Source organism: Thermobia domestica, chromosome 5 (assembly GCF_964235325.1).
Source record: "Thermobia domestica chromosome 5, izTheDome1.hap1.1, whole genome shotgun sequence".
NCBI lineage: Eukaryota > Metazoa > Arthropoda > Insecta > Zygentoma > Lepismatidae > Thermobia > Thermobia domestica.
Window position 1 is genome coordinate 28,915,473 of NC_137458.1, and position 20,734 is coordinate 28,936,206.

The following is a 20,734-nucleotide window of genomic DNA, read 5'->3' on the forward strand; positions in this document are numbered from 1 at the left end:
TTCTTCATAGTGCGCTTTCCAGCAGCAAGAGATCTGCAATGAAAAGACAGGGGAATCTTCTGAAACGCGGTAGATAATAGGTCAATGGGATGCTGGAATGATGCACGAAGCAGTAGCGATGAACACTGGTGTGAACGTGAAACTAAGTAAATGGATAAGAAGGAGAGGAAAGTTTAGTAAACAGGCCAAGAAGTGAGACAACAAGGGTACTTAAACGAGGGTAACCAAAAGATAGTAAAATAACAATTACTTCCAATGGGAAAAATTAGTTAATTTATAACATAAGCATATCAAGCTTAAGTCACTTTCTTACTAGCCACGAATATTGGTCGCCAATTAGGGTTATATGTGGATCCAACAAACATTCGTAGCAGAATGAAAGAACATGGGTTCAAAGATCGAAAAGCAGCAAAGAAAGTAAGAGTTTGAATATTTCTGTGTATTATATGGGATAAGATATGCTTGCTTCAATCCGAGATAGGGATCGGAAAATGGCATTGGGGGAGTGAAGCACGGCCATCAGTAAGGTACTCTCTATTTAAAAAGAATTATCGCTTTTATAGCTGTTTTGAGGTAAAAAGAGAAAACCAAAGATGCCAGGAACAAGCCCTCAGGGTTACCGTCAAAATCGGGAATAAATGTACAGATGCGTTATTCTTTTTTAAATGTAGAGTAAAGTAACTCATTGAAATATATAATGATGTAGTATTTTGAAACTATGTATATATGTGAGCACATGCTGGCTCTGTCATCTACATTTCCATACGTACATTTCCAAGAACATTTCCAATGAAAGGAAAGACAGCGAAGTAGTTCTCACATCCATAGTAAAATGAAAAGACAAAGGAAGAAAAAAAATATCATTTGCAACAGATATGAATGCCATTATCTTGCAAATTCAGTTATATTTCTTTAGAAAGTGCTCGGCAGCGGTGTTCATGTTAGCGCAGTGTAAAGTGCGAAACTTAAAATTGTAAGATCGTCAATTCGATTCCTATTTTGGTCAAAGTTTCTGGTATGTAATGATATATTACTCAATACGTGAATAATTAAAATACATTAAAATTAGTCAGTAGTAATTATGTACTGAATTAGTAATTATTATGTTTTAAATATAACATCTGAGATTTGGTGGGTGTTGGCAGAAGGTCGAGACGGAGGAAAGGGAGTAAAATGCTGAATCTGTTGGCTTAATAGATTCTAGACAACCTAGTGCCTAGAATGTCTGTCAAACATACTGTATATTAGTATCTGGAATCAAGGTTTTGTAGGCAAATATAGAAACAAGAGACCTTTTGAGGCTCGCAGAAACAAACTATGGCTAGAAAATCTTAATGTATGATAACAAAAAAAAAAAAAAAAAAAAAAAAAAATGAAGCTCGTCCAACGGAGTCCAAGTAGATGAATGACCAAAGTGAAGACTACAAACTCATTTTGACATCGGATCGACCCTATTCTTTTCATTTTCCTTTGCTTTTTTTATTTCTTAGAATAGTAGGACACTTGTAATATTTTTATATTAATAAGAACTGAAAAAATAAAATAAAAAAGTAATTTGTGTTAAGTTAATCTTTTATTATACGTATCAACTTAGATAAAGAAAATACAGCATTTGTGTGCTTGCTCTTCTCGCCACCTCATTGCAACTTTTAACTCAAAGAATAAGAGAAGAAGTCAGAAGCATACACACGAGACACCATACAGGATCATTTGCCGTCTTATCATCAATGAAATATAAAAACAAAAGTTTGTCGAATGGTGTGCGTAGATCTCGGAAGTGCAGACACTTCCAAGTGGAGAGTTTTGGATCATTTCTAAGTTCAGAAACATGGCTAATAAATATCAGGCTCTTGAAGTAAGGATACATGATCTTTTCTTATTCTGCTTTATTTTTATTGTTTATGTTTTCTTGTACCAGAGTTTCGTCTTTCCTACATCAAAATATATAGCTTTAGGCGACATTTTAAACCTTTTTTGTAATACTCTTCTAATTCATTGTTTTCCTCTTCTAATTTTACGTTTATCTATAACCAAGGATGTGTCCAATTCAGCAATTAAACCAAAGTCTTGTAAGACACTGGAAGCAACTGCTGCAATCGCTCTGTCCGATAAACTGAACCGATCACTTGCTAAAATTGTAGCAGTCACTGTCAATCTTATTTGAAGTTGTGCTGGTGAATATTCTGCTTGTATGTTTCCTTCAGTACTGTGTTTAACAGTCTTTGTATCCTTTCCGTTCAAACAAATCAGAATATGTAATGTCATCTTGGTATTGACCAGTAACAATTGCAGTTTCGTGTTTCTAATCCTAATCCTTGTTCCTAATTCTTGTACGTTCCTTCCTGTTTACGTTGCTGATGCAACAAACTTTTAATGTTTTTTGATCATGAAGAAATTCCCATTCAATAATAAGTAAACTGTATTCTATCTATATATATAAAAGAGAACGTACAAAATCCTTTGTCCGCTCATCACGCTAATACGGCTGAACCAATTTCTTTCATTTTTGGGGGGTTATTAGGATTTGGACTCTAGATGGTTTTTATCATATCACTTTAATTTTTAATTACCAGTGTCTTGAGATAATTGACCATTCAAGTGTCCATAACGTACAAATCCTTTGTTATTAGTTCATCATAGGTAAAAATAAACGTATTTATATGCAACCCGCATGACCGTGTCACTGGGCGGGTTAACATAAATGACAGGCGATATACAGCGGAAAATAGCTTGAATCTTCTGTTTAAAATTTTTTAATTGATTTGCTTATTTTTACAGACACTTTTACAATATGCCAGCACCGGGATGACCGCAGCGAAGCGGGGCGGGTTAACATAAATGACAGGCGATATAATGTTAAGATTTACTGCAATCTTCTATGGTTTTTATCATATCACTTGAAAGCGAAAAAGTAAAAATTATCTAAGTAACAAAGTTTATTGCGTTCCGGGGTGACCGCAGCGAAGCGGGGTGAACGCTGCTAGTTTTATATAAACTGTTCCAACCTCAATGCACGAGTTGAAGATACTATCCGATTTCGACTTTCCTCTCTTCTGTCTATTGTTGTAAACCTATTAAAAACTTACCGCTCTATTAGAACTATAAGAAGTAAACTATATTTTACACAGGATGTTCCACAAAGAGTAAGATTTTTGACGATTTGACGAAACTTCGACTGCCTGATTTCAAACATGTTTTACAGTTACACACTTGGATAAACGATCCAACTTTTCCCCACTATTAGAATTCGATTGGAAAAGGGGCCGCGGTGGCTCAGTGGTAGAGCGTTCACCTCTGGTGCTTGGGGTCCCGGGTTCGATCCCAGCCCCCGCCAAGTGAACTTTGTGGTGGACAAACACCGTGTGCGTGGGTTTTCTCGGGGTTCTCCCGTTTCCTCCCACTTCTTTCATTCCACCATTTCATTCATTTCTCATTATCACCGTCTCCTTTAGCCTAACCGGCATAACCGTGGGACGTAAAACTCAAAGATTTCATTTCATTTTTTCGATTGGAAAAAAGTAACTTTTTGGACCCACCCTACAGTAGATGTCACATGGTACAAAAAAAGTGCTAAATGAACTTTACAAAACTAATCAAACTAAAAACCCAATGTTAACAAGATATCGAAGATACGTTATTAATATGGGGTTGGTGCGGCTGACATGTGTTACTTACAATGATGAAAAAAATGAAAATTACAAGTTAATCAATAATCTCATGGTAAAGTAATACACTTTAGACATCGTTCAACCAACTATCAGTCTCCTTGACGACAGAAGTCTGTAGTCTAGGATGCAAAGAAGTCGTTAACCGGTAGGAATGCACGTTTCACCGGTCGGTATCACGGAAATTCTTCCCTGCCAAGAAGTGATCGAGATACCAAAACAGGTGATTGGTTGGATTAGAGTTTATCATCCCTTTCAGCAGCAAGGCTATACAAAATGAAGACCTACAGCTTAATATAAATTTACAACCAATGTACTTATATTTTGGTTACCAAAGGACTCCCAATTATTGTGATGCACAATATTTATATCCAGAAGTAAAATCTCAGAAATTATATTAGAAATAAAACAAAGAAAATGTATTCCATTTGTGGTAATTTTATCCTTATAATAATAGCACTGCAATACTCCTATCTTATGATAGAATATTTCTTTTATTATCGTGGGGGCACGGTGGCTCAGTAGTAGAGCGTTCGCCTCCTGTGCTTGGGGTCCCTGCTTCGATCCCAGCTCGTGCTGTATGGACTTTGTGGTGGACAAACACCGTGCTCGTGGGTTTTCTTGAGGTTCTCCCGTTTCCTCCCACTTTCTTCATTTTACCATTTCATTCATTTCTCATCATCACCGTCTCCTTTAACGTAGTCGGCATAAACGTGGGACGTAAAACTTAAAGATTTAATTTCTTTTATTATCCTATAGCCCTATAGTGACAGTAATTCCGTGTCTTTGTGTTACATGTCAATTGACGGTACATGCCTCAAATTTCAGAAACGAAACGGACCAATTCTCCTTTTCCATTAAGAAGCACAGTAGTTCAATGTTAGAACACTCACTTCTGGGGAGTATATTTAGTGGCTCGATCTCAGGCAATAGAAGTTTGCGGTGCATAACATCATGTCGAAGGGTTTTCTTGAGGTTTTCCTATTTACGTCACATTCTTATTTCACAAATCATCTTATAACTAACTATTTTCATTAATGATTCACACCATTTACCCTAAAGAGCATAACTGTGGGTAGTTAAATCCAGAAGTCCATTCTTCTTCTTCTTCTTTTTTTTTTAAAAAAGAAACTTTTCTATTAGATAATCCCTACAAATGTGTATGTTATTTAATAATGCATGAATACACATATTAAACTATCTTCTCTTACTGTAAAATTTTGTGAAACTCATACCAATAAATAAATAAAGTTTTACTTATTTACAGTGTTGCCACAGTTCTATTTCTGGAGCGGGCTGAAAAATAGTACCGAATTGAAACAAAAAGGGCTGAATTCATTATACCAGTGTAATACATGACCCTATAACACGAAACAAAGAGATGATGTTCTAGAACACGCCCTCCCCCTCTTTCAAGGAAGCAAATCAAGAAAATGTCATTTTTAAAAATTACTTTTTAAAAACATCCAAATAAGAACCCGAACAACCTTGGAAGTAGATGAAACTTTTCTCGCACGTAGGAAGTATAACAGAGGCTGCAAATTAAAAGGGGAAACAGTTATCCTCTTCGGTACGTATTGTAACGAAACCAAACGCTCCTCTATTTCAAAGTTACCAATAAACCAAAAAAGTATTATGGCCATGTATGAAAAAATATAAAACTAGGAAGAAATCAATCATCTCCGACTTTATGTGTAAACAGTACATTATAATAAAATATTAAAATATAAATTATTGCACCTTATTCTCGCTTATTTCAAGACCAAAGAAAGATAATAGACTGTAAGAAGAATATAAGGTAAGCTAACTGACATCTGTAAAAAATGTAAAACCGGTCCAGGGTACTAGAACCTTATATGAAAGACGTAAAAAGAAAGAGATGTAGGAAAAGTCTTACTGACACTTTAGAAAATGTGTCATGTATTTTGTTAAATGGTGCTGAATTGGGTAGAATTGTACCAACATTTTCATAAAAAAGGCTGAAAATGCCAGCGTGTTACCAACAGGCCGACGAATGACAAAAAGGGCTGAATTTGGTACAATTGTACCAAATGTTTCAACAGTGCTTCTTTATTATAAGATTGACGTCATAGATTATAGCGTTATTCTTTAGATGTTGTGACAGTACTACAGAAAACCATAACCCAGCTCTCTTTCTTCACGATAAAGTTAAGGAATGGACGATCTGCTTTGAAAACTGAAGATTCTGGTTTTGGCATTTTTGTAACAACTAACATACCTGAAGATAAAACGAACTTGATTAGTATAATCAATTGTTCATGTCTGATCTTGCTCACAAAGCCGTAACCCATTTATTTAACCCTCGGAACCAATAACCAAAGAACAGGGAAAGGACTGTTACTTACAATCACTTGTGTATGTAAAGAATATGCGGAAAAGTTAAAATTATGAAGGTATAGTTCTTTTTATATTACCATATATACTAAAGTGACATCATGAAACAAATATTGACCTGTACATGTCAATTAACATTCATACAATAGAAGGTACTGTAACATCTTAAGCTATCAAGAAACTAGCACCTTCACTTAAGTAAAACATCATAAGATCAGGGAAAGCGAAATTTATATCTTCGGACATGGATTCGGCAGGAGAAGAGAAAACTTTGGAATACTTTCTTCGAAACTTCAAAGATAATGTTATTTTGAATTGATATTAAACCTTAGGAAGTTCTTATATTTATTGAGTAAGTACACGCACTTCACTAGAGAAAAAAAGAAATTCTATTTTTGAACTAGAAATATTAATTGATTCCTCCCACGCACAAAATGAGGTATTCAGAAAAGTCTTTATTTATTTAATCACTGGAATCCATTACGAAAACATTAAAATACTATGAAAAATACAGTTAATATAACGTGATAAAATTATGAACACATTAATTTAAATGCAAATAACAACATGATTAAAATGTCTAGATTAATATACTGTCATACAAATATCAGTAACTTCCAACAGCGTTGTTATAATACAAGTTATTTTAGAGTTTATAGTTGTTAACTATGGTGATCTATTTGGAGCTAAAGTCATTTTTTTCTGTTGTAATGCATGAACGAATGAATATATATGATTCAAGAACAAAAACATTGGAGCATTTTCTGACAATTTTAATAATAATAAACAAGTTTGCAGCTTGTCTTGCTTATGCTTCTGTTGTAAACATTTTTCGCATTTAAGCGGGAGAGAAATTGCTTGAATTTATATTGTAGCATTTATGTTTAACAATATCAGTTTATATATATACAATAAATTAGAATGTGTAGATTTATTTGCCATGTATTTCGTATCTTTATCTTTCCTTACTACTTAATATACATATTTCAATAATGCACTAAACTGACAAAAATCTCAATTTGTCCAAGGTGATCAGACGTCCCGTTTTAGCCGGGACAGTCCCTTTTTTCCAACCGTTGTCCCGTTTTTCTGATTCTCGAACGGGACGCCTAAATCTCCCGTTTTTAAGTAAAATGACCTAGGTATCTCGTAATTATTATTCAAAATATAAATCGTCAATGCAAATTCTACTCTCTTCCGTACGAACACTCATTGCCAAGGTTCAACCGTGTCTAGAACTTCTGAATTTTCAAGTGGGAATTAAGTATACGTGACTCAAGTGGGAATTCTGAGTGTTCAACTAGTTAAAATAATTGTTGGGTAGAATTTGCAATCGGGAACCATTATTTGTTGTGTGGTACACGTAAAGTTAGAAACGGTGTGTTATCACCCTTACTTGTGTATTTTGGAGTCCCAAAATGCAATCTGGAAGTCAGATATGCCCCCCGTAGCCGATTCGTATGCGTCCCGTTTTCACAAGTGAAAATTCTGGTCACCTTGAATTTGTCTTGTGTATAAGGTCAGAATGGGAAGTGTGAAGAAGAAGGAATGTTACCTGTTAATATTTTGCTCAAAATGCAGGGTGAATATTTTCACGTAATTACGTAGAAAATAAATCTTTGCAAAGATAAGCAGTTCATTCATATACGTACACCACAGGATGCTTATTATTGTCACTAATAGTAATGATAATAATACTGGAAATTTTAATTTGGAATATTTCCTTTGTTATTCTTTGTATTGAAAGTGGTTGCGTATTTTTATGCTACATGCCAGCTATAATATACCCGTGTCTTGTACTCTCAAGTTGCAGGAACAAGAGACATAGTAGATCAGTGGTACATTGCTCACTTCCCGTACAAAGGATCCCTGGTTCAATCTCAAGCGATGCGAGTACGTGATGGGTAACAGTATGTTTGTGGGTTTCGTGTTCCCTCCCGCATTCTTATTCCACCAATTATTTTTATTCATTCATTTTCATTAATTATCTATCCGCCTTTAGCCTAAACGGCATAAATGTAGGGCGTTAAATTACAAATTTCCCTTCATTCCTCTAATTATTTTCTTTTAGACGATTCTTTGCAATATGCACATGTAATTTAATATTCTAATGCTCCTTGTGGGTATGTGGATAGAATACTCGTCTTCATCATGGGAGACTCGAGTTCGAATCCCAGTCGAAGACCATGTGATTCAGGTTCCACGTTAAAATGTACTAGTTCCTTGTCTCATGTGGCCTCACCGCTAAAAGGGACGCTAAAATCAAACCCATTGCAATTCAATTTAATAATGCGCGAATACACCATACTAACATACTAAGAGTTGTTTCTTTATTGTCAAATCTTGTGAAATTTAAATGAATAAATAAACTCCTAAATAATACATTTTTATTATAAGATTGACATCATTCTACAAAATATAATATAGGTTCATTCTTTAGGAGCAGTGACAATACTAGCGAAAAGAATGACTCCGCTTTCTTTCTCCACAATGAAGTTAAGGAAAGGACGATCTGCCTTTAAAATGGAAGAGCTTGGATACACCATTGCTAAAGGGACCACCACCATCGCTGGAAAAAATTAAAAACAGAACTTCATTAGTAGAATCACTAGTCTATGTCTGATCTTGTTGGGTAGATAGTATCTCGTTTATTTGAATTTCGGAACAAATACCGAAAGAACAAGGAAAGGACTCTTGATCATCTGTTTGTCTAGAGAACATGTGGAAAAATTAAAATTATATGGCTAGAATTGTTGTAGTCAGATTACTATACATACTAAAATTAACATCAATGTTTACTTGCACACGTCAATCAATATTCAGTGGACATAAGGTACTATAACTACTTTATTGAATAAGAAGAAATAGTTTTTTCATTCAGGTATAACACCGTGATTAGGAAAAGTGAAATTTTCTTTTTGGGATACAGGTGTCGGCAGGTATTATTCTGGAAACAGTTTCTTTCATCTTCAAAGTGGAAATAAAGGTTTAAAAATAGTTAGTTAAAGTTAAAATAAAATCTGATGAAGTTCTATTTATTGAGTAAATATACTAGTTGATCAGGTAAAGAGATTTAAAAAAACAAATATATTAGTTCGTTCTCTAGATTTTTCTCCACACACATACACACACAAAGTGAGAAGGGAAATAGAATTGAGGGTGATATTAACTAGACTTCTAGGGTATCGAATAGCCCCGTCGATTTTTCTGCCGACGCTCATGCTCCTCGTTTCTTCCAACAATATTATGCATAGGGACATTAGTGATATATTCTTTATATATCCAGAATATAAACAATCACCGGACAAATAACAAGTAAAACATAAATACATTTCGAAAATACATACTGAGTCTATATGAGGAGCAAGTAACAATAGAACTGGTATCATTATTGCAACAATCTCATAATTGTTTTAGTTGTACAAACGAAAGAAACTCTCTATTGTTCCTTTATACTATTGTGCTGCCAAAATGTCTTGAGCCGTGCCAAAATGCGAACTAAAGCTCACACCCTCACACACCCACGTATTGAGCCAATAAGGGTTCAGCTGTTGCTAAGCGGGAGAAAGCGAGTGGAATTCCTTCAGCCGATAGCAGCGCTTGCAACGGAAGACTAGGGTTCAAGTCCATGTGGCGTATCTTTAGTACACTTAGTAGTTAGTCTGGTCTCAGTCGCTGAGTAAGCAAAAAAAATTTAGGGTTGCGTTGGCCCGTACTCGGAGTGTTTAATACTAATAATAAATTTTGGTTGGTGTACCTTGATTTAACCTTTTTTTTTTTTTAATAGAGGTACGTTCGCTCACCCACTTCAATGATTATTTAGCCTACACACTACCACCTTTTAATTTTTGGAAATTGAAAAAAATGAAAATTTTTAGGAATGTACAGAACCAGATATGTAGATTTGTATGGTTATCTCGCTCCCTTCAATAGGTACATATTATCAAAAATCAAATTTAGAAGGTCCCAATTCTAATTTTCGCTCTAAGACGAGAATTTGTTACACGGTAAAATCCTTGGATGAGTAGGTTGGTCCTTTGGGATTGTTTTTGAATTAATCTTTTGCATTCTGCGGGATTCAAAATGTCGATTCAAAATGTCAAGATCATATATTTAGATAAGGATATGTTGAACAAGAGCTCGAACCTCTTAAAATATAAAAGTTTATATGGGTATTAAAATAATAATTTAACCATTTTGTTAAATTAGTATATATATATATATATATATATATATATATATATATATATATATATAGGGTGAGTCAAAATAAGTGTTACAAGTCAATATCTCGCGAACTATACATCAAATAAGAAAAATGTTAAGAGTCAATGTATAATACAGAGAGTCCTAAAAGATGAGTCAATCAAATACGAGGCTCCCCATGCCCCCCATTTTGGTGGGCCGGGACCAACTTGAAAATTTTAAATGGGAATATAGGACGAGTGATACCTTGTTTGATAGATAGTGGAAAATCAAACAGCTTAGTACAAAATTTGTTTTGATTTCGGGCAAGCCTGGCTCAAAATGGCCGCCAAAACTTTTTTTACTAAGCTGTTTGGTATTTCACGATCTATTAAAGTAGGTATTGCTCGCCCTATGTTGTCATTTGACAATTCTACGTTGACCCCTCCCTCCAAAATGGGAGGCAGGGGGAACGTAGTTTTTCACCCATATTTTAGGCCGTCTCTATTGTACATTGACTCTTAACACTTCTCTTATTTGATGCATAGTTCGCGGAATATTGGCTTGTAACACTCAATTTGAACACTGCGCTATGTATCTGAACGTGGAACCATTTTCGGCGGCCATTTTGAAACAGGCTTGCCCGAAATCAAAACAAATTTCTTACTAAGCTGTTTGGTTTTCCACGATTTATCAAACAAGGTATCACCCGACTTATATTCCCATTTGGAATTTTCAAGTTGGTCCCGAGGCCACATGATGGGGGCCCTGGGGACACCGCGAGAACACCATTCCACGTTGCCTATGGCTTTTTACTTTTCATTTTTTGTTTCATCTTTTTCTACTCAACCGTTTCTGATTTATAAGTAGGCGTACTGGAAATTTTATCTGATACAGTACCATTTTGGGGGGCATCTTGAAAACGGTGCCCCATATCAAAAATTGTTTCCTACAAAAATTGTTCAATTTTCAAAGCTCTTTCGAACGAGGTATCACTCAACCTATGTTCCCATTTGAAAATTTTAAGTACACCCCCTCCCCCCAAAATGGGGGCGGGGGAGCCTCGTATTTGATTCATCTTTTAGGCCCCTCTGTATTATACATTAACTCTTAACATTTTTCCTATTTGATGTATAGTTTGCGAGATATTGGCTTGTAACACTTATTTTGAACTACCCTGTACATACCTTATATATATATATATATAACCATCTTATACCTAATAAGAATTTAGTAATTCTAACAGTAATGAATAGGCTCATTTTGTGCTCTTAGATTGGTGTTAAAATGATACTTTGACAGGTGTCTATAAGAGCGTCTTGTACTCATATGTGGGCGTATAATTTGGAAATTGGTATCTTATTACTATATCCTCTAATTGATATAGTTCCACATCTAGGTCAATTTGCACTTGGAACTATAAATTTTGATGATCAACTGAAATCATTTTAAACATCATAACTGGAAGATATTCGTGGAACATTGCTTCGGGAAGGTATTTTAAAACTTTGGACATTGAAATACTTACTTATGAAGTCACACAAATTGTTTGCTATCATGCACATTTTTATTGTTTTATCCTTGCTAATTTTGGCTTAGTTAATTTTATTTAATTTATCGTCTACACAGAATTTTGAGTGCTGAAAAGTTATTTTCGCTAAAATATGATTGGTGTTGAACAATAAGAACATTCGTTTCGAGTGGATGATTGTTACAATAAATAATCGATTACAAAAAGTATTTAATATTTGTTAGTACTATACACAGTGAAGGATAACATCATTAAAAATGGAGCGCATTAATAATGTAGGAGAGCATTGCGTTGGTTAAAATATTAAACTTGAAGGTATACATTAAAATATACGTCAATGTATCAGATAGCCTCGCTGCTGAAAAGGGGCACTAAACTTAAAAAAACTAACCCACTGAAAGAGATAACAATGGTTTACCAACAGGGATCCTAAAATATTGAAATGGTTTGTGTGATTTTCTCTCAAAATGGCGCATCATTTTATTCCACAATCCTTAGTTGACTCAAATGAGCGCTCGGTTGAATCAAATCATTTAAAATAATTAAACGTTTAGTATACATTGTTGCCACTGTTCTTTCTAAGCTGTTCTTACAAATTAAAAAATGTTTTTTTTAATTTTGTATAATTTTATTACTAATAATTTTCTCTGGTAAATTCAATACTTCAAAATTTTCTAGAAAACAAAATTTCAAAAAAATATCTTTAGAAACCTAAAATTGACAGCCAAAAGACGATCAATAATGCAACATTCCTAACAAATGTCATCATTCAAATTAAAATAAAAATGCTTTATGCCAAACAAAAGAGTTTTCAACTAAAAAAAAGTTTTGAAAAATTGCGATTGAAATTTTTTCTAATAGAAAGGAATTTAGCAAACTAAAACATGTTTATCGTAAAAATCAAATAATTTATTAAATAATAAGATCAATCAAAAATAACTAAAACAAACATTATAAGAAAACTAACTGAAAACAAATTTGATGAAAAATTACGAGCTAGTAAACAACTTTTTGATGTTTTACTTCATCACTCAAAGTTTTTAGGACAAGGTGACCATAGAATAGTAACAAAGGATTCATAGTTTTTCAAAGTATATTGTATACAATATAATCTTGGTGATACAGAATTTATTATCATGACTTTTCATCGTTGAATTTGTTAAATACCTGCAAAGCAAGACACACACTTAACTACTCAAGCCTAAAAATGGAAACGGATGAAAGTGTGATTAGCTACTAAAATCGAATGAAGAAAATCTATTAATTTATCTACAGAGAAATGTTTAATTAAAAATATAATTACCTATGAATAACGTTTATGATGATTGTGAAAACCTCAATCCACTGCAGTTTGAAATATTACATTTTTTTTTCATTCGGGAAGTACGTCGCTGTAAACTGGAATATTTCTTCGTTTGATTTGTTATTGTAGTAGGAAGGTATGTTCAGAGGATGAAAGGTAATGGCCCTATTTTAGGTTATTTATTATTTCTGATCATCGTTTATCAAAACTTATCTTGTTTGACAATCGAATAGAAATGCATTGCAAGGCTACAGTCAAATCCTAAATACTGTACAGCGTTCAAACATTTAAGACTGAATAAACCGTGAATTGTACCTGACAACCAGAGGTTAACGAGGAACTAGTGAAATAAAAGAAAGACAAGAACATATAATTAATATATTAATAATATTCTAGTTTTTAAAAGAAATGCTCTATAATAAAAAATATTTAAAATTCAACTCACCTCAAAATCGCAAAATAATTCTCAATGTTGGATTAATCACGCTGAAAACTAATTAGTATACAATACACATACGAATACGTAGCCACTCTTAATATAATTAAAGTTGAAATATAGCAATAATATGAGATGGTAATTGAAATGTTTGTGCGAAATAAGGAACTTAGAATACAAGTTGTTGAATCCTCTGATTAGTTGATGACGACATCATTGATATCTAATCAAGTATATTTTGTTTAATTCATATCGTCAATTATGAGTAACCACAGAGTTTGGACAATTTTACTCAATTTTATACAAAAGTGAAAAGTTCTCAATACTTTTTCCAAAATTTGTTATCAATAGAAGGTACAGGCCACTGTAGTAAACTTCCTCGTCTCAATTGCTTGAACTAAATCACTTTCTGTTGCAGTTAATAATGACGCATTTTTCTTGTGGAATACGAACAAAATTGTAAGTCATCTTTGGGAAATTTTGCCAAAAGAAATTCAACCCTAAAAGTAAACTACCCCTTGTAATTTTTTTAAATAAGAAAATGACCTATGCCATATGTTGAAGTCATTAGTGAAATATTTTAATACAAAATGAAAAAATTTCAATGTCGTATTTCACAAAGCAGTCCAAAAACTCATCCCAAGAGCGAAATACAACTTATGGATGTTCTCTGTGACGTTATTTAAGCAACACTATAGAAATATTAATGAAATATTTCTTAATAAAATAGGAACAGAATCGAGTGCGTTGTTTTTGGGAAAGCAGTCTGAAAATAAACTCACCCCAAGAGTAAACTATAACTTATGAATTTATTCGGAACAAGTAGTTTATACAACATTATAAAGCTATTAATGAATTTTTATTTATCAAATATGAACAAAATTGTCTCAATAATATTTTGTGAAAATCATTGAAAGGAACTCATCTCCAAAAGTAAACTGTCCCTCATGTATTTTTCAGGATAAATTAGTTATGGCGTATTGTCAGATTACAAATAAATATTTATTTCGGAACTGTAAACAAATTCGCCTGAGTCGTTTTCGAGAAGATCGTACGAATAAAATCCACCCCCAAATATACACTACCCTTCGTAATTTTCACAACAAAGAAGTTATGCCAAATTAACAAGCTGTTAATGAAATATTTAAAAAAATCATATGAGTCATTTTATAGAAAGTTGTGCGAAAAAACTCACACATTGAGTAAACTACTCATCCTCGATTTTTGTCAGAGAAACTACTTATATCACAGTATGGTGTTATTGAAAAAATGAAATATGAAATATAAACGAAATCGTAAGTCGTTTTGAAGAAAACCACAAATTTTGATTTTTACCATACATCAAACTATCTTTATTTTCAGGGTTAGGAATAAAATTCGAAAAACTCTCCGGTGAATCACATAAAAATCTTAAGTTTACCATTTGATCTCGACACGTTGAACGGTGTGGCCTTTACGTTAGTGTACATCAGCACGAACAGACGAACAGATTTTCAAAACTACTTTTTTGTATTATGGACCACAAATTCGATTTTTGCACGATCACCATACTTTCTTTTTTCCTTTCGACGTACGAAATTAAAAATCTATACTCAAATACTTTAATACTTGACGTTATTAGCTGACAAGTAGATTTATTCTAACATGTACGGTATTTGCAATCCGACTTGATGAAAGGTAAAAGAGAAAGTAGAAGACGAAGAAACTTCTTTTACTTTGAACATCAATAGCGATTTTTTAAAATTATGATATCTGTTGGTGAACCAACTTTCAACTTAAAACTGTAAATGATAATAAGTTATTTTACTATTGTTACATTCAAATTCATTTTGAATTTCTGCTAAATTGTTGTTCTCTAAATGGGTACAGAGATCAAACAAAATGTTTACCATTGATTTTGCTTTTAAACGAACACATGCTAAACAAGTAATAAAGAGGGAAATGTCTTAGTTTACGATACTTTAGTCTTACTGCGAGTAGATGTACCACGTTTCTGTGAATGACTCATGAGCAAGCAAAAAAAAAAAAAAAAAAAAAAAAAAAAAAAAAAATAGAAAAAACAAACATAGTAATAAAACATAGAATCTAAAATTCTTACTCTATTGTTATAATACGTTCAAACTTGAGCCGTAAAAACGAAGCCATGACTTTTGTTCTACTCACACAATCCACCAGTATATATAATCATTTGTGAGATCAAAGTAAAGTTCATTTACTATGTTTTAACAAAAAAAAAAGCACTGATCAAAACTTTAAAATGTTGCTTGTAAACATTTGCTTTTGAATAAGCCTCATCCTGAAAGGGTAAATAATACAAAATCTTTCAAAGTTATTTTAAATTAAAAATTTCGTTTCTTTATACAAAAAATCTCTTCTATTACGTGATTCCTAGGAATGTGTACATGTCTGTTATTTAATAGTTCATGAATACATCTTACTAAATTATGTTCTATTATTGTCAAATTTTGAGAAATTTAAATAAATAAAAAATTAAAATTTTACTTATTTATTATGAGATTGATATACTACACAATAGAGTCATTTTTTAGGAGCTCTGACAGTACTACAAAAAAGAATAACTCCGCTCTCTTTATCCACGATGAAATTGAGGAATGGACGATCTGCTTTAAAAACTGGTATTGATGTTTTATATGCGACAGATACACCTGAAAGAAATAAACAAACTTAATTAGTATAATCAATTGTCTATGTCTGGTCTTGCTCACAAGGCCGCAGCCCACTTATTTGACAGGACGAATAAATCGCGAAAGAACAGGGGAAGGGCTTTTAGTTACGATCACCTTTGTGTCTCAAAAACATGTGGAAATGTTAAAATTATGAAGGTATAGTGGTTCTAGTTAAATGATCTCATGACACAAATATTGATTAACACATGTCAATTAACACTCACGCCATAGAAGGCACTGTAAGATATTACGGTATAAGAAAACCAAATCCTTCATTTTAGTATAACATTATGAGATCACTGAAAACTAAGTTTATATTTTCGCACATGGCAGGACAGGAGGAACGGAAAACACCTTAGTCTAGAGTATGTGACGATCTGAAAACCGATCGTTCCAAATCTGATTTTAGTTAATAATTTATTTTAATTTAAAACATAATTTTCTGTTGGATGCTTCCAAACAGGCTCTGAACATTCTCGGTGCGCATTGTGATTATTGATTGTGTTATTTTATTGTAACTACTTGTTTATTTAGTTTTAAGTTTGCTGTTACTAATTTTAATATGTTACTATCAATTTACGAAGCAAATTTTATTAAAACGAGTCGATGAATTAAAGCTTTCCGGGATACTAAATAAATACTGGGCGGAAAGTGCTTTAAATTCTGTATACATGTACATTTTTATCTTAATATTAATCGATTGATGACTACAACAATGTTTACGTAAAAAAGCAGACAAAGTTGATAAATATAGAAACGAATTAATTTGACGTTTAAAACAATTTTAAGTGTTCTTTAGTCGAACTGTCATAAAATATTGAAAATCATGTCCTTTTTGTGCAGTAAATAAAATATAAACGTTAAGATGTGTTTGTGTAATATCGTTGAGATATAGAATATTATGGATTGCTGAAAGTCTAGCCAGCCTACTTTCGTATCCTAGATGATGTCAAATAAATTTACTAAGTTAGAATTTTGCATGAAATAATTAATTAACAAACATGTTGCTTTTTCTGAATCTAGCAAAGCTAATATTACAGTTTATGTTCAAAACACTAGACGGATGTTTACTGATATGTATTCTTAGCCATTGTTCTATAAAGCTTCGCAGTCATGTACAAGTACACTCATGTCCAAAATTATTGTCGCATATCTATAAGTATGTTGTTGCAGGAATATAATTTGATAATGAATTCGCCCGGTATTTCTTATAATGTTAGTATGTGTATAACATTGGTATACAAAATTTTGCTTATTATTATTTCTTGGTGATTTTTTATGTATTTTGACCCCCGAACACGAATCTGGCACTTATGTTTATGTAGTGTCAATATTTTCAGTGATATAAGCATGTTTTATATTTCTACCTATACAGGTTTATGCAGAGCAATTTGCGTGCATTTATTTCGATACTCGCTAATGGTATCGCATTTGTTATTAAAGATTATTGTTCGGAGTAGCAAAGAGAGAATATAGATTCTAAAGATTCACAGCAGAATTGTAAATTTATTAAATACAGTTATTCAAGTGTGAAGCTGATGGAGAAAATTAAATATCAGGAACATCAATGGGACGTGTGGGTAATTTCAAAATTATTGGTTTCTTCTTGGGTTGCAAAGTGGTTATCCTAATTATTCCTGCTTTCTATGTCTGTGGGACAGTTGGGCAACTAACCAGCATTATGATCAATTCGTGTGGCCTGAAAGAACGAAACTTATTTCAGGAACACATAATGTGACAAATGAAGCATTAGTGCCCAGTGAGAAGATTCTCGTGCCAACATTACATATTAAGCTGGGATTGGCAAAACAATTTGTGAAAGCTCTGGATCGCAATTCACCTGCCCTACAATGTATCAAACAAATGTTTCCAGCTTTATCAGAGGCAAAAGTCCTGGCTGGCATTTTCACAGGGCCTCAGATTTGTATCATGCTTAATAGTGCTACACTTAAACAAAAAAATGACGAAGTTGGAAAGAAACGCTTGGGATTCCTTTCATAAATTGCTGACGGGATTTCTTGTACATAACCGAAGTGAAGCGTTTGATCACCAAGTTAAGACACTCATTGATCAATATCGAGCATTGGGATGTAGAATGTCTTTAAAATTACATATGCTTCATTCACACTTGGATTTCTTTAGGGAAAATTAAGATGTTAGCGAAGAGCACGGGGAACGTTTCCATAAGGACATTCAGGTAATGGAAGACAGATACCAGGGAAGGTGGGACTGTGCAATGATGGGTGATTATATTTGGGGGTTAGTCCGTGACGAAGTGAACGTTTCTCACAAAAGAAAAAGAACCACTAACCTTCACTTTTGATTACGAAATTCCAATACTTGGTGAACACTTTCCTCGAATCTCAAGTACTTTTGTATATATATTTTTTATAAGAAATGTAATATTCATATATTTTAGTATTTATATATTGTTATGTAAATTTTTGTTACCCAGAAAGTTGATGTCCAAAATGTGTGTGTTATGTTTGTAGTTCAATGTTCCTACAAGACACAATTGTATAATATATTACTATTTGAGTAAAATCTAATGTCCTTATATCATTACAAATTTTGACATTACGGAAAATAACTGCCATACTCGTGTTCAGCGGGTGCACATAATTAAGAAACCAATGAAAAATCAACAGCAGCACGACTACAATGATTGTGCTATGCTTGTAGTTCAATGTTCTTATAAGATACAATTGTATAATATGTTACTGTTAGAATAAAATCTGATATGCTTATATCATCACAAATTTTGACATTACGGGAAAATAACTGCCATACTCTTGTTCAGCGGGTGCAAGTTATTGAGAAACCAATGAAAAATCAACAGAAGCATGACTATAATGTTTGTGTTATGCTTGTAGTTCAGTGTTCTCGTAAGATACAATTGTATAATATTAACTTATTCAATAAAATCTGATATGCTTATATCATCACAAATTTTGACATTACGGGAAAATAACTGCCACACTCGTGTTCAGCGAGTGCAAATCATTAAGAAACCAACGAAAAACCAACATAAGCACGACCTTGATAAAAATTTGTATACCAGTGATAATCGGCAAAGACATGTATGTGGCAAATTTCATGTCAAAAGAGCAGTAAATAAGAACAATAAAACAAAAACAAAACTTTCTTATCCATTTAACAACATTTTGTTTTACTCATTCTAATTTTCGTATTTATAATTCTTTTCCTATGAAATTTACCACAAATGTACATTTCCTGATTATACAGATAGTATCAGTATTAAAAATACCCTGCAAAATCATTATCAAATTATATTCTTACAAGTAGACAGTTATAGATACTCGACAATCATTTTGAACATGAGTGTACGTCACCGTCTTAAAGTAATGAATGAATTAAAATATTAGAAACGAGTGAAGTATATACGTCGAAGTTTTGATATTAAATGAAATAATCTAGGTACTTGCTGTAGGAAGTAAAATGGTGCTAAGGAACTGTATAATCCGAATCGTTTGAAAACAGACAACTGTGGTTTAGTGCTTCTATCCAAATATTAAAAATAAACGTTATCTCTGAAACTGAGATTTGGAATCTGTATGCTATTGTAATGTTAGTTAAATGTTGTAAATCTGTTTCCCCGCTTGATATCCGGATCTGCTCGACTGGTGATAAAGGGAATAGAAGTCCAAAATACAAATTGTATAAAACAAGTCAAGTTTTTTTAGACAACGAATGAGTGTTACCATAGAAAAATGGGTATTAATATATAGAAGTTAGAGAGAAAACCCACATAAAATGTCGACCGTGACAGGACTTTGAAGATAGATGTTACTGCTCTCAGATTTAGAGTCAGAATATAACGACAATGATCTGGGAAGGTATCAGCGCTCAGGATAGTGGATAGCAAGAAAATAAATTTTTGGGAGAATATTTTGGGACTTCGGAAGTAGGCGAAGCATTATATATATATATATATATATATATATATATATATATATATATATATATAATATTGTAAAGAAAAATAAAGTTGATATACTGCTAAAAGCAGAGACAATTTAACATATCTGTGTTGTGAAGGTGTGGAAGCAATTAGACAGGATACTGATAATAGTATGGTGTGTAATACTTGCAGTAATTATTTTCACGTGTCGTGTGAAAAGGTGGAATCAACCAAGTTAGAAGAAATAGTAAATACTTGGTGTTGTACTAGATGTACCGGTAAAGGTAGTGAGTCAGCAGTAGAGGATGATGAAGCTTCTGAAGAAGTTGCTGAAAATAGTAATGTAGGATCTGAAAAAACATTTTTGACAAAGCTGTGGCAGGAGATGACGCGTATGAAAAAAACTTTTGAGGATCAGATGACTTGTATGAATAAAAACTTTAAAAAAAATCCGAGGATCAGAATAAGAATTTTGAACTTCATTGCCAAAAGTTGGAAGAGAGGATGAATAAAAGGATGAGTGAGACTGAACAGAAGTGGCATCAAGAACTTACTAACTGCAAATAGAGTTGAAGGAGGATTTGAGAACTGAGATACAACCTGTCGATATTCAATTGAATCAACCTAGTGACAAACTGAGTGGACAAAAG